General features: G+C 45.8%; 4 non-coding genes and 1 pseudogene across 4 annotated transcripts; all 5 read right to left on the reverse strand.

Moving 5' to 3' along the window:
• Positions 1 to 1,070: 1,070 nt before the first annotated feature.
• LOC130344448 (U2 spliceosomal RNA) lies at positions 1,071 to 1,256 on the reverse strand. The gene has a single exon (XR_008883374.1). It is a non-coding gene; the product is annotated as a U2 spliceosomal RNA (small nuclear RNA).
• Positions 1,257 to 6,645: 5,389 nt separating this feature from the next.
• On the reverse strand, positions 6,646 to 6,863 carry LOC130344461 (U2 spliceosomal RNA; annotated as a pseudogene).
• Positions 6,864 to 8,964: 2,101 nt separating this feature from the next.
• LOC130344487 (U2 spliceosomal RNA) lies at positions 8,965 to 9,155 on the reverse strand. Its single transcript, XR_008883403.1, has one exon. It is a non-coding gene; the product is annotated as a U2 spliceosomal RNA (small nuclear RNA).
• A 2,095-nt stretch (positions 9,156 to 11,250) lies between these two features.
• LOC130344488 (U2 spliceosomal RNA) lies at positions 11,251 to 11,441 on the reverse strand. Its single transcript, XR_008883404.1, has one exon. It is a non-coding gene; the product is annotated as a U2 spliceosomal RNA (small nuclear RNA).
• Positions 11,442 to 13,528: 2,087 nt separating this feature from the next.
• Positions 13,529 to 13,719, reverse strand: LOC130344489 (U2 spliceosomal RNA). Its single transcript, XR_008883405.1, has one exon. It is a non-coding gene; the product is annotated as a U2 spliceosomal RNA (small nuclear RNA).
• Positions 13,720 to 15,518: the final 1,799 nt, after the last annotated feature.

The following is a 15,518-nucleotide window of genomic DNA, read 5'->3' on the forward strand; positions in this document are numbered from 1 at the left end:
TTTTCTGGGCGTATTATTCTTCTTTTTCTTCTTTTTTTTCGTCTAATGCATACCCCATCAGTGCAGCAATGCTTATTCAATACCGCCAGCAGATGGAGACACTGGGGGATAATTTTCTAAGGATTTATACTGATTTTTCCTGTCTGAATTTGTCGCACAGAAAGTTGCAGGCCAAATATGTGTGACATTTCTGCGACTTTAGCTTCTAGAGCATTTTTACAACATTATACATAGGTGCTGAATACATAAAAAGCGACTGTTCAGCGACAGACAAGTCGCATCGGCTGAAAGTAGGCCAGAATGTCAGTCCATGTTGGAGCAGGTTTAGATACAGTCTAAAGTATAGATCTCAAAGTCTGTGCACAGAATTTAGCAAGGGCCTCGCACCTTCTGATGCATCAGGTAGGTGCACAATAGCATAGCCTAACCCTCTGTACTTTGGTCTATATTGATGCGGGACATAGACAGCCAGCTGATGACCAATCCATTAGTGCAATGGATGGCTGGAAGCATTTGTCTTTGCCTTTGCAATACCACAGAAGCAATGCATGGTCAATGTACAGCAATGACACACCTGTGTGAACAGCCAGGAGACCCCCCCCCCCCCATGTTATGTTACATAGTTACATAGTTAGTACGGTCGAAAAAAGACATATGTCCATCAAGTTCAACCAGGGAATTAAGGGGTAGGGGTGTGGCGCGATATTGGGGAAGGGATGAGATTTTATATTTCTTCATAAGCATTAATCTTATTTTGTCAATTAGGAACATTCAGCACCCACCCGCTATCAAGGCAGCTGCCTATCATGTCATGCCCTACCTGCACAGGTGTGCTGGCTACTCAAATGATCCAATTAAGGAGGCCATTTAGTCAGCAGCAGCAGAAGTCCTGTGCCTGGACGCTCCAACAGCGGCCAGACACAAGCAGAAGCAGAAGCAGCAGAAGCAGCAGCAGCACCACCTTTTGTTTTTTGGCTGCAGCAGCAGCAAGGCCCACAGGGCTGGCTAGCTGGCTAGCCAGCAAGCAGGTAGCAATGAAAGTAGGAATCTTTCTTTTTAACCCTGTAAGGGGGTGGTGCACTGTACCCGAAGATACTGCCATATCGGGTCAATGCATAGGGCGACGGAAGCAAGCTTCGAAATCGGCCCCCGTTCTCAAAAATCCATTTAATATATGGTCCCCAGAAAGGGGACGTATCAGATATTAAACTGATAAGAACAGATAAGGTTTCAACAAAATTTTATTGAATAAATAAGAAACCATACAAAATTTAAAATGCAAAATAATAAAAGGTTCACAAAAGTTTTAAAATACAAATAATAAAACCAGTAATAAAAGGAGAAAAAATAAAAATGGCAGGATAAAACATTATACAAATGTCATAAAAACTGATTATACTGTTATTTCGTTCCATAGAGGCAGACACCACATGGATGCTGCCTCGCTGGCCCCCAACTGTTTCTTGTCTCTTAGGTAATAGATGTACATCTCACTCAGGGCCAGCTTTATACAGTTTTTAACATCAATAAAATCATGTTTAAAAAGTAAGATGTTCCTAACTTTCCAGATGGCATTTTTAAAACAATTAATAATCATCCAGCAGATCATCTGCTGTTTAAAATTGGGGCAGTTAAAAAGACCGTAAAAGACACATTCGTGATTAAAATCTTTTAGGCCGCAGGCCCACTTCAAAAGTGGGCCTACCTTCCTCCAAAGCTCCCGTGCAAAAGGGCAGTTCCAAAATATGTGCAGCACCGTTTCGTCCACTCCGCAGCCATCTCTCGGGCACTTGGCTCTCGCCACCAGTCCTCGCCTGTGCTGAAACTCACGAGTAGGGAGGCACTGGTGGACGATTGCCCAGGCAAGATCCCTGTGTACATTCGCCAGAAACTTCCCGTACACGTTCCGCCATACCTTTTTGGATCTTGCCTGTGTGAAATTGGACACTGCCAGGGTAACCTCACTCCGCCTGAGGACCTTTGATACCTTTCTCTGGTCCCCCAGTATGTCAGGCTCCAAATCTTGGAGACCTAGGAGCCTGACTGTCTTTTCCAACACCACATAATGTTTTGGGGGACACAGAAGCACCGGAGCGTTCAGAGGGATGCGCAACCATCTTTTAAAAACCATGCCCGCAGCGTACCTTAAAAAGCAGCTAAAAATGCCATCGGATTTAATAATTTTAAAACAGAAACAGAAATACTTTATGTAAAAGAAAGTAAAAAGGTTAGGAACATCTTTCCCGCCATTATCTTTACTTTTGTACATAAAATCACGCTTTAATTTCTCCATTTTTGAACCCCATAAAAAAGTAAAAACAATTCTAGTTACTTTTTTAATGTATAAAATAGATGGAGGAAATACCATGGCAATGTATAGCATAATAGGGAGTAAAACCATCTTTATTATTAAAATCTTCCCCTCCATGGTAAGGTTTCTAAGATTCCACATTAAAATCTTCTTCTCCATCTTAGCTATAGCTGAATCCCAGTTAGGGCTCCCATCATTGACCTGGTTAAAAACAATACCTAAAACTTTAATTTGATCCTGTTGCATTGTGACTCCTGGGGTGATGGATGAATCCCAGGAGCCAATATAAAAACAGTCACATTTATCTGTGTTTAGCTTAAAACCAGAGACCTCGCAGAAATAGCTGGTGTTCCTCAATGCCCCCCTCATGGATGGAGAGTCCGGGCACAGTATGGTGACATCATCCATGTACCCCAACACCTTTAGATGGGTCCCTCCTCCACCAGGTATCGGTACGCCTCTTACTACCCGGTCTTTTCTGAGGAGGGCCATCAGTGGTTCGATTGCGCAAATAAAAAGGAGTGGGGACAGGGGGCAGCCCTGTTTGACACCTGATAAAAGAGGAACACCGCTGGTTAAAAAGCCATTAACAGAGACTTGACTAAAACAGGATCGGTATAAAAGCATGATTCGGCTTAAAATCGTTTCAGGCACTGCCATCTTTTTAAGAACTAAAAACAGGTATTCATGGGAGACCCTATCAAAGGCTTTTTCAAAGTCTAAGGATAAAATTGCTACAGTTTGATTTCTATCCTTAAAATACCATAAAACATCTCTTAAAATATTTAGGGATTCAGCTATAGACCTTCCAGGTACCCCACAAACCTGATTTGGGTGAATTAATTTATGAATAAAAGGTTTAAAACGGACAGCTAATAACTTGGCTAAAACTTTATAATCAACATTTAAAAGTGTGATGGGGCGCCAATTTTTTAGCATATCCTTTTCACCCTTTTTAAAAAGTAATGATACAATCCCCCTCCTCCAGGAAGGGGGAAGTTCATTAACAATAAAAGTTTCTTTATACAATAAAACCATATCATCCTTTAAAATATCCCAAAAAGCTAAATAAAATTCGATGGGTAAACCATCTTCCCCAGGGGCCTTCCCACTAGAAAAACTTTTAAAAACAAATAAAAGTTCATCTAAGTTAAGATCACGGGATAAAACCTCCTGGTCTAAAACATCTAGCTTAAAATCAAGGGAATTAAGAACATGTTCTAAAAAGGATGGATTAAGATCTTTCTTATTAAAAAGAAGCTGGTAGAAGTTAAAAACTGCATCTAACATGCCTTTTGGAGTGGATTCACCCTCAAGGTTTTGGATGATATCCCTCCTATTCATCACTTTTTTAAAAAAGAAACGGGAACATTTCTCGCCCTCCTCCAGGTGCTGCACATGTGAGTTAAAAATGATTTGTTTCCCTTTCTTTTCTATGGCATGTTTTATTTCAGTTTTAAGGTTTAAAATATCATTTTCTACATCCATACCAGCTTCTTTCAATTTAAAAAGTACATTTAAACGCATGTTAAGAACATAAAACCACTGTTTTTCCATTTTTGCCTTCTTCTTACCTGCTTTGATAAAAAAAAATCTGATTTTAGATTTGGTGCCCTCCCACCAGTGCAGCATAGGCTCGTGGGGTTTTCTTTGTGATTGCCAGCATTGGTAGGTCCGCACAAACTCCTCTTTTATCTCAGGGTCCTCTAGGAGTGTGGTGTTTAATCTCCAGAGGCCCCTTTTTGCTTTTTGCTCCCCCTCTAGCTCCAGGCCCACCAAGAGGAGCTTATGATCAGAGAAGATATTCTGCTCGAGCGTGCATTTCAGGGGTTTAAAAGCTCTAGAGGAAAAAATAAAATCGATTCTGGAGCTCACTCTTCCATTGGACCATGTGGCGCCTGGGTCCTCCGGCAAGAGATCCTTCCAGCAATCTTTCAAATTAAAATCATCAATAAAATTTTTAAGCAGGTAAGAAGTGCGGTCTTTACGATTAATATCCCCACCCTGCCGGTGTTCCCCATCACGTATGCAGTTAAAATCACCTCCCACCAGCAGGGGGGAAGACCCAACACAAAACAGTGGTAAAATTTCAAATAGTTCTGCCCGCTCCTGTTTATCAGGAGGGGCATACACATTTAAAACACGAATTAAAAGTCCATTAAAATATAGATGAATTAAAAGAGCTCTGCCAGGCACAATCTCAGTTACTGTATGAATAGAAAAGGACTGGCCTCGGCAGAGCAGCCCAACACCCACAGAACGACAGTCATTTGCACCGGACCATATGGATGGGCCCAGCTTCCAGTCTTCTTTTAAGTCTTTATAGTCCATTTTACTAGGGATTCCACATTCTTGTAGCAGGCAAAGGTCAAAGTCACATGTCTCTAGATAAGAAAATAAAGCAGCCCTGCGATCAGGGCTCTTTAAGGACCTCACATTGAGTGAGGCAATTTTTACAGGGATAGGCATAGTTTATGGAGAGTCCGTGCTTGGAGAATCAAAGTCAATAATAAGCTGCGTACCGTCATCCCCCGCCTGCGGGGTCATCAGCTCCTTGATGTTCTGAGGGTCGGAGCTTGAGATCGATGATGCCCCGACCCTGAGCTCGCTCTCGTCCGAACTACGGCACGCCGCTTTCCTTTGAATGTCTTCCTCTTCTTCTTCTCTTTGTCTTTTAAATGTCACACTGCTGTCCATATCCTCTGTGTTGCTCTCACTCGATGTAATCTCTGGCCCCCGGCTGATGGATCTGCGTCTTCTTTCATCATTTGACGACTGGAACTGCTGCACAGGGGCCTGTGAGGCCTCTTTTCCGGAACCTTTGCCGCTACCTTGGGAAGTTTTCATCGCTTGTTCCCCAGCAAGCGTTGCTGAGGACTGTTGCTCCAACTTCCCCATCGATCGACGATGGCCAGTTTTACCCACCGGGTCCACTGCTGGCGGGGCAGCAAACCCTGGTTTGGCGCCACTTGTCTTCTTGGCCCTGTCCTGTATAGGCGGAGTAACAGGACCGGGCTCAGACCTGGCCACCTGGCTCCCCTTCCGGCGGGCTTTCACCGGGGCCTCTTCGTCCGGAGCAGGGCGACCCTGGGCCAAGCCAGTACCTGGCTTATGCTGCAATTTTGGGTCCACTTTTGCCCCCACCGAGGACCGTCGGCTGCCACCCGCCACAGGTGAGCCCCCTTCAGAAGTTTCGGCGGGCTCTTGAGCCAGGTAGGAAGTCGATCGACGTCTTTCAATTTCCCGGGCAGTAAACTCGATCACCCGCCCGGGCTTCGTGGAATCCCCATGGCCTCCCCCTAGCACTACCACCGGTGGGCCCCCCGATGGAGCACCAGAGGTCTTGGGCCTGGACCCATCAGTACCTGCCATCTGGGGTTTGGGCATCTTAAAAAAGGACGTCTTTTGTCCTGTCCCCTCTTTGGGTGGGCCCAGCCTTGACCCACCCATCGTAGTTTTTGCTTTATGGGGACAGGAATTAAAATCGTGATTTTCCTCTCCGCAGAGGTTGCACCTTATCGTATGGCTACATCTTGAGGCTATGTGACCTTCTTGGCCACACCTATTGCAGCGAATCACACGCTCCGCGCCGCAGGTCTCCTGGGTGTGGCCAAACCTCAAGCAATTTCGGCAATACATAGGCATTTGAGGATAGAACAGGAAGCCCCGAACTCTCCCGATGGCAAAATTTGGGGGCGGATGGCAAAGACCCCCAATACCACCGGGATCCTTACGGAGCTTGACCCAGAACTTCCTCTTGCCGTTCCAGAACCGCACGGAGTTCAAGATTTTGTTTGCGAATCGCACCTCTTCGCAGTATCGCCGAAGAAAAGTGGCTATATCCTCCGTGGTCACATGAGGGCTGTGCATAGCCACCACCAACGGTATATGTTCCTCACCATAGAGGAACTGGAACGAAAGACCGTCGAGTCGATCGTCCCTCTGGTCCGCACCAGACAAGGTTGCATAGATGTTATCGCAACACGCCGTGGCCGTGAAGGTGACGGTATACAGGCCACGGCTTTCCTGGTCATTTAGACACAGGATGTCCTCCCTATTGAGGCGGAAGTAGTCAAGAAGAATCACCTCCGCAATGAAGCGGAGGTTCTTCAACTGACGATGGCTCTCCGACACCTCTATGCGGATGGTATTTCGCATCGACATTTCCCCAGAGGGGAAAGCCCAGGAGAACGGCATCTTCCACACCCAGGGACTAAGCCCCTTCCCCAATAGCAGCAGGGGCTCGGAATCCCGCTATAAAAGCGGAACCCTTACCCAAGGCAGAGGTCGGGGGTACCCTAGGTGCTTCCGAAGCTACAGGTAACGCTCAACGTACCGAAAATGCCTTCTGAGACACAAGGTCCCAGAGACAGGGGGATCGCAACCCGTTGTCCGTGGACTAAGCCCGCTCCCCAATAGCAGCAAGGGGGTGAAGTCCCTCCGTAAGGAGAGACAATCCCCCAAGGCCGAGAAGCGGGGTACCACAGACACCTTCCGACCAGACCAAATGCAGATACTACACTTGATCTTAGCCAAAAGGCCGAGAAGCGATAACCGTGAAAGGGGCGGGCCCAACAAGGTGCCCTTCATGGGCACTATCACTGCTTGCTGTCAGGGAGGCTGCCAGACAATTTTCCATGCACACTCTGGGCTGGGGGGCAGTCAACCACCAGTACACACAGCAGAACCTAAACCCATACCATTATTGCTAAGCAGCAAGACAGGGGCCCATTGCACTCCCACGGGGCCTTTTTAAATGCAATCCATAACCCGGATTTGCCAGGAACCCTTCTTACTCCTCCTACTTGCATGTGACACTGGGCTTAGGATCTGCATAGGAAACACACACACAAGCACACACCTACCTTTGTTGCCTGCAGATGCCTCCTTGGCTGTCCCCAAACGGTATCAAACCAACACCCACGGGAAGCTGTAAGCATAGAGGACATGCCTGCACCCCATTGGACTTACCTGTGTGGGTTAAACCCGGGTTATTTGACAACCTATGGCGGTGATGGTTCTGCTCAGGCAGAGCAGTGCTGATGCTCCTCATAAAGCTGTCGCTGCTGTGAAGGTTCTAGGTGACATCACAAATCCCTATGGTTACATACACAACAAAGCTGGGTTGTTGTTGTTTACACTCTGCAAGGCCTGTGGAAGTGAGTGACATCATAGCACTGTAGTTCTGAGGGTTCTAGATGGATGCAACAATCTCCTGTTGCTTCTATGAAGGCCATAATAGACGACATCACCAAACAGCTCCATAGTCACATACACAGCAAAGGAGAGATGTTGTTTACACCTAGTGATGTCAGTGGTATTGAGTGACATCACAGCACAGTGCTAAGGCTCCTGGGCCTGGACACAGCAGCGGCTGCAATATCTCAACGGAGAATACGTTTATATATATGTGTGTGTGTGCGCGTATATATATATATATATATATATATATATATATATATATATATATATATTTCTCCGCCGAAATCACTTTTAAACCCATTTCCACCTTTTTTTCCCTTCTCTTCCTCTTACTTTTTTTTCACGTTTTTTTACGTTTTTCTCCTTTTCGCCTCTTTTCTGGGCGTATTATTCTTCTTTTTCTTCTTTTTTTTCGTCTAATGCATACCCCATCAGTGCAGCAATGCTTATTCAATACCGCCAGCAGATGGAGACACTGGGGGATAATTTTCTAAGGATTTATACTGATTTTTCCTGTCTGAATTTGTCGCACAGAAAGTTGCAGGCCAAATATGTGTGACATTTCTGCGACTTTAGCTTCTAGAGCATTTTTACAACATTATACATAGGTGCTGAATACATAAAAAGCGACTGTTCAGCGACAGACAAGTCGCATCGGCTGAAAGTAGGCCAGAATGTCAGTCCATGTTGGAGCAGGTTTAGATACAGTCTAAAGTATAGATCTCAAAGTCTGTGCACAGAATTTAGCAAGGGCCTCGCACCTTCTGATGCATCAGGTAGGTGCACAATAGCATAGCCTAACCCTCTGTACTTTGGTCTATATTGATGCGGGACATAGACAGCCAGCTGATGACCAATCCATTAGTGCAATGGATGGCTGGAAGCATTTGTCTTTGCCTTTGCAATACCACAGAAGCAATGCATGGTCAATGTACAGCAATGACACACCTGTGTGAACAGCCAGGAGACCCCCCCCCCTCCCCCCCCCATGTTATGTTACATAGTTACATAGTTAGTACGGTCGAAAAAAGACATATGTCCATCAAGTTCAACCAGGGAATTAAGGGGTAGGGGTGTGGCGCGATATTGGGGAAGGGATGAGATTTTATATTTCTTCATAAGCATTAATCTTATTTTGTCAATTAGGAACATTCAGCACCCACCCGCTATCAAGGCAGCTGCCTATCATGTCATGCCCTACCTGCACAGGTGTGCTGGCTACTCAAATGATCCAATTAAGGAGGCCATTTAGTCAGCAGCAGCAGAAGTCCTGTGCCTGGACGCTCCAACAGCGGCCAGACACAAGCAGAAGCAGAAGCAGCAGAAGCAGCAGCAGCACCACCTTTTGTTTTTTGGCTGCAGCAGCAGCAAGGCCCACAGGGCTGGCTAGCTGGCTAGCCAGCAAGCAGGTAGCAATGAAAGTAGGAATCTTTCTTTTTAACCCTGTAAGGGGGTGGTGCACTGTACCCGAAGATACTGCCATATCGGGTCAATGCATAGGGCGACGGAAGCAAGCTTCGAAATCGGCCCCCGTTCTCAAAAATCCATTTAATATATGGTCCCCAGATAGGGGACGTATCAGATATTAAACTGATAAGAACAGATACTACACTTGATCTTAGCCAAAAGGCCGAGAAGCGATAACCGTGAAAGGGGCGGGCCCAACAAGGTGCCCTTCATGGGCACTATCACTGCTTGCTGTCAGGGAGGCTGCCAGACAATTTTCCATGCACACTCTGGGCTGGGGGGCAGTCAACCACCAGTACACACAGCAGAACCTAAACCCATACCATTATTGCTAAGCAGCAAGACAGGGGCCCATTGCACTCCCACGGGGCCTTTTTAAATGCAATCCATAACCCGGATTTGCCAGGAACCCTTCTTACTCCTCCTACTTGCATGTGACACTGGGCTTAGGATCTGCATAGGAAACACACACACAAGCACACACCTACCTTTGTTGCCTGCAGATGCCTCCTTGGCTGTCCCCAAACGGTATCAAACCAACACCCACGGGAAGCTGTAAGCATAGAGGACATGCCTGCACCCCATTGGACTTACCTGTGTGGGTTAAACCCGGGTTATTTGACAACCTATGGCGGTGATGGTTCTGCTCAGGCAGAGCAGTGCTGATGCTCCTCATAAAGCTGTCGCTGCTGTGAAGGTTCTAGGTGACATCACAATTCCCTATGGTTACATACACAACAAAGCTGGGTTGTTGTTGTTTACACTCTGCAAGGCCTGTGGAAGTGAGTGACATCATAGCACTGTAGTTCTGAGGGTTCTAGATGGATGCAACAATCTCCTGTTGCTTCTATGAAGGCCATAATAGACGACATCACCAAACAGCTCCATAGTCACATACACAGCAAAGGAGAGATGTTGTTTACACCTAGTGATGTCAGTGGTATTGAGTGACATCACAGCACAGTGCTAAGGCTCCTGGGCCTGGACACAGCAGCGGCTGCAATATCTCAACGGAGAATACGTTTATATATATATGTGTGTGTGTGCGCGTATATATATATATATATATATATATATATATATATATATATATATATTTCTCCGCCGAAATCACTTTTAAACCCATTTCCACCTTTTTTTCCCTTCTCTTCCTCTTACTTTTTTTTCACGTTTTTTAACGTTTTTCTCCTTTTCGCCTCTTTTCTGGGCGTATTATTCTTCTTTTTCTTCTTTTTTTTCGTCTAATGCATACCCCATCAGTGCAGCAATGCTTATTCAATACCGCCAGCAGATGGAGACACTGGGGGATAATTTTCTAAGGATTTATACTGATTTTTCCTGTCTGAATTTGTCGCACAGAAAGTTGCAGGCCAAATATGTGTGACATTTCTGCGACTTTAGCTTCTAGAGCATTTTTACAACATTATACATAGGTGCTGAATACATAAAAAGCGACTGTTCAGCGACAGACAAGTCGCATCGGCTGAAAGTAGGCCAGAATGTCAGTCCATGTTGGAGCAGGTTTAGATACAGTCTAAAGTATAGATCTCAAAGTCTGTGCACAGAATTTAGCAAGGGCCTCGCACCTTCTGATGCATCAGGTAGGTGCACAATAGCATAGCCTAACCCTCTGTACTTTGGTCTATATTGATGCGGGACATAGACAGCCAGCTGATGACCAATCCATTAGTGCAATGGATGGCTGGAAGCATTTGTCTTTGCCTTTGCAATACCACAGAAGCAATGCATGGTCAATGTACAGCAATGACACACCTGTGTGAACAGCCAGGAGACCCCCCCCCCCCCCATGTTATGTTACATAGTTACATAGTTAGTACGGTCGAAAAAAGACATATGTCCATCAAGTTCAACCAGGGAATTAAGGGGTAGGGGTGTGGCGCGATATTGGGGAAGGGATGAGATTTTATATTTCTTCATAAGCATTAATCTTATTTTGTCAATTAGGAACATTCAGCACCCACCCGCTATCAAGGCAGCTGCCTATCATGTCATGCCCTACCTGCACAGGTGTGCTGGCTACTCAAATGATCCAATTAAGGAGGCCATTTAGTCAGCAGCAGCAGAAGTCCTGTGCCTGGACGCTCCAACAGCGGCCAGACACAAGCAGAAGCAGAAGCAGCAGAAGCAGCAGCAGCACCACCTTTTGTTTTTTGGCTGCAGCAGCAGCAAGGCCCACAGGGCTGGCTAGCTGGCTAGCCAGCAAGCAGGTAGCAATGAAAGTAGGAATCTTTCTTTTTAACCCTGTAAGGGGGTGGTGCACTGTACCCGAAGATACTGCCATATCGGGTCAATGCATAGGGCGACGGAAGCAAGCTTCGAAATCGGCCCCCGTTCTCAAAAATCCATTTAATATATGGTCCCCAGATAGGGGACGTATCAGATATTAAACTGATAAGAACAGATACTACACTTGATCTTAGCCAAAAGGCCGAGAAGCGATAACCGTGAAAGGGGCGGGCCCAACAAGGTGCCCTTCATGGGCACTATCACTGCTTGCTGTCAGGGAGGCTGCCAGACAATTTTCCATGCACACTCTGGGCTGGGGGGCAGTCAACCACCAGTACACACAGCAGAACCTAAACCCATACCATTATTGCTAAGCAGCAAGACAGGGGCCCATTGCACTCCCACGGGGCCTTTTTAAATGCAATCCATAACCCGGATTTGCCAGGAACCCTTCTTACTCCTCCTACTTGCATGTGACACTGGGCTTAGGATCTGCATAGGAAACACACACACAAGCACACACCTACCTTTGTTGCCTGCAGATGCCTCCTTGGCTGTCCCCAAACGGTATCAAACCAACACCCACGGGAAGCTGTAAGCATAGAGGACATGCCTGCACCCCATTGGACTTACCTGTGTGGGTTAAACCCGGGTTATTTGACAACCTATGGCGGTGATGGTTCTGCTCAGGCAGAGCAGTGCTGATGCTCCTCATAAAGCTGTCGCTGCTGTGAAGGTTCTAGGTGACATCACAAATCCCTATGGTTACATACACAACAAAGCTGGGTTGTTGTTGTTTACACTCTGCAAGGCCTGTGGAAGTGAGTGACATCATAGCACTGTAGTTCTGAGGGTTCTAGATGGATGCAACAATCTCCTGTTGCTTCTATGAAGGCCATAATAGACGACATCACCAAACAGCTCCATAGTCACATACACAGCAAAGGAGAGATGTTGTTTACACCTAGTGATGTCAGTGGTATTGAGTGACATCACAGCACAGTGCTAAGGCTCCTGGGCCTGGACACAGCAGCGGCTGCAATATCTCAACGGAGAATACGTTTATATATATGTGTGTGTGTGCGCGTATATATATATATATATATATATATATATATATATATATTTCTCCGCCGAAATCACTTTTAAACCCATTTCCACCTTTTTTTCCCTTCTCTTCCTCTTACTTTTTTTTCACGTTTTTTTACGTTTTTCTCCTTTTCGCCTCTTTTCTGGGCGTATTATTCTTCTTTTTCTTCTTTTTTTTCATCTAATGCATACCCCATCAGTGCAGCAATGCTTATTCAATACCGCCAGCAGATGGAGACACTGGGGGATAATTTTCTAAGGATTTATACTGATTTTTCCTGTCTGAATTTGTCGCACAGAAAGTTGCAGGCCAAATATGTGTGACATTTCTGCGACTTTAGCTTCTAGAGCATTTTTACAACATTATACATAGGTGCTGAATACATAAAAAGCGACTGTTCAGCGACAGACAAGTCGCATCGGCTGAAAGTAGGCCAGAATGTCAGTCCATGTTGGAGCAGGTTTAGATACAGTCTAAAGTATAGATCTCAAAGTCTGTGCACAGAATTTAGCAAGGGCCTCGCACCTTCTGATGCATCAGGTAGGTGCACAATAGCATAGCCTAACCCTCTGTACTTTGGTCTATATTGATGCGGGACATAGACAGCCAGCTGATGACCAATCCATTAGTGCAATGGATGGCTGGAAGCATTTGTCTTTGCCTTTGCAATACCACAGAAGCAATGCATGGTCAATGTACAGCAATGACACACCTGTGTGAACAGCCAGGAGACCCCCCCCCCCCCCCCATGTTATGTTACATAGTTACATAGTTAGTACGGTCGAAAAAAGACATATGTCCATCAAGTTCAACCAGGGAATTAAGGGGTAGGGGTGTGGCGCGATATTGGGGAAGGGATGAGATTTTATATTTCTTCATAAGCATTAATCTTATTTTGTCAATTAGGAACATTCAGCACCCACCCGCTATCAAGGCAGCTGCCTATCATGTCATGCCCTACCTGCACAGGTGTGCTGGCTACTCAAATGATCCAATTAAGGAGGCCATTTAGTCAGCAGCAGCAGAAGTCCTGTGCCTGGACGCTCCAACAGCGGCCAGACACAAGCAGAAGCAGAAGCAGCAGAAGCAGCAGCAGCACCACCTTTTGTTTTTTGGCTGCAGCAGCAGCAAGGCCCACAGGGCTGGCTAGCTGGCTAGCCAGCAAGCAGGTAGCAATGAAAGTAGGAATCTTTCTTTTTAACCCTGTAAGGGGGTGGTGCACTGTACCCGAAGATACTGCCATATCGGGTCAATGCATAGGGCGACGGAAGCAAGCTTCGAAATCGGCCCCCGTTCTCAAAAATCCATTTAATATATGGTCCCCAGATAGGGGACGTATCAGATATTAAACTGATAAGAACAGATACTACACTTGATCTTAGCCAAAAGGCCGAGAAGCGATAACCGTGAAAGGGGCGGGCCCAACAAGGTGCCCTTCATGGGCACTATCACTGCTTGCTGTCAGGGAGGCTGCCAGACAATTTTCCATGCACACTCTGGGCTGGGGGGCAGTCAACCACCAGTACACACAGCAGAACCTAAACCCATACCATTATTGCTAAGCAGCAAGACAGGGGCCCATTGCACTCCCACGGGGCCTTTTTAAATGCAATCCATAACCCGGATTTGCCAGGAACCCTTCTTACTCCTCCTACTTGCATGTGACACTGGGCTTAGGATCTGCATAGGAAACACACACACAAGCACACACCTACCTTTGTTGCCTGCAGATGCCTCCTTGGCTGTCCCCAAACGGTATCAAACCAACACCCACGGGAAGCTGTAAGCATAGAGGACATGCCTGCACCCCATTGGACTTACCTGTGTGGGTTAAACCCGGGTTATTTGACAACCTATGGCGGTGATGGTTCTGCTCAGGCAGAGCAGTGCTGATGCTCCTCATAAAGCTGTCGCTGCTGTGAAGGTTCTAGGTGACATCACAAATCCCTATGGTTACATACACAACAAAGCTGGGTTGTTGTTGTTTACACTCTGCAAGGCCTGTGGAAGTGAGTGACATCATAGCACTGTAGTTCTGAGGGTTCTAGATGGATGCAACAATCTCCTGTTGCTTCTATGAAGGCCATAATAGACGACATCACCAAACAGCTCCATAGTCACATACACAGCAAAGGAGAGATGTTGTTTACACCTAGTGATGTCAGTGGTATTGAGTGACATCACAGCACAGTGCTAAGGCTCCTGGGCCTGGACACAGCAGCGGCTGCAATATCTCAACGGAGAATACGTTTATATATATGTGTGTGTGTGCGCGTATATATATATATATATATATATATATATATATATATATATATATATATTTCTCCGCCGAAATCACTTTTAAACCCATTTCCACCTTTTTTTCCCTTCTCTTCCTCTTACTTTTTTTTCACGTTTTTTTACGTTTTTCTCCTTTTCGCCTCTTTTCTGGGCGTATTATTCTTCTTTTTCTTCTTTTTTTTTCGTCTAATGCATACCCCATCAGTGCAGCAATGCTTATTCAATACCGCCAGCAGATGGAGACACTGGGGGATAATCTTCTAAGGATTTATACTGATTTTTCCTGTCTGAATTTGTCGCACAGAAAGTTGCAGGCCAAATATGTGTGACATTTCTGCGACTTTAGCTTCTAGAGCATTTTTACAACATTATACATAGGTGCTGAATACATAAAAAGCGACTGTTCAGCGACAGACAAGTCGCATCGGCTGAAAGTAGGCCAGAATGTCAGTCCATGTTGGAGCAGGTTTAGATACAGTCTAAAGTATAGATCTCAAAGTCTGTGCACAGAATTTAGCAAGGGCCTCGCACCTTCTGATGCATCAGGTAGGTGCACAATAGCATAGCCTAACCCTCTGTACTTTGGTCTATATTGATGCGGGACATAGACAGCCAGCTGATGACCAATCCATTAGTGCAATGGATGGCTGGAAGCATTTGTCTTTGCCTTTGCAATACCACAGAAGCAATGCATGGTCAATGTACAGCAATGACACACCTGTGTGAACAGCCAGGAGACCCCCCCCCCCCCCCATGTTATGTTACATAGTTACATAGTTAGTACGGTCGAAAAAAGACATATGTCCATCAAGTTCAACCAGGGAATTAAGGGGTAGGGGTGTGGCGCGATATTGGGGAAGGGATGAGATTTTATATTTCTTCATAAGCATTAATCTTATTTTGTCAATTAGGAACATT

This window comes from Hyla sarda, unplaced genomic scaffold (genome assembly GCF_029499605.1).
Source record: "Hyla sarda isolate aHylSar1 unplaced genomic scaffold, aHylSar1.hap1 scaffold_721, whole genome shotgun sequence".
Classification (NCBI taxonomy): Eukaryota; Metazoa; Chordata; class Amphibia; order Anura; family Hylidae; genus Hyla; species Hyla sarda.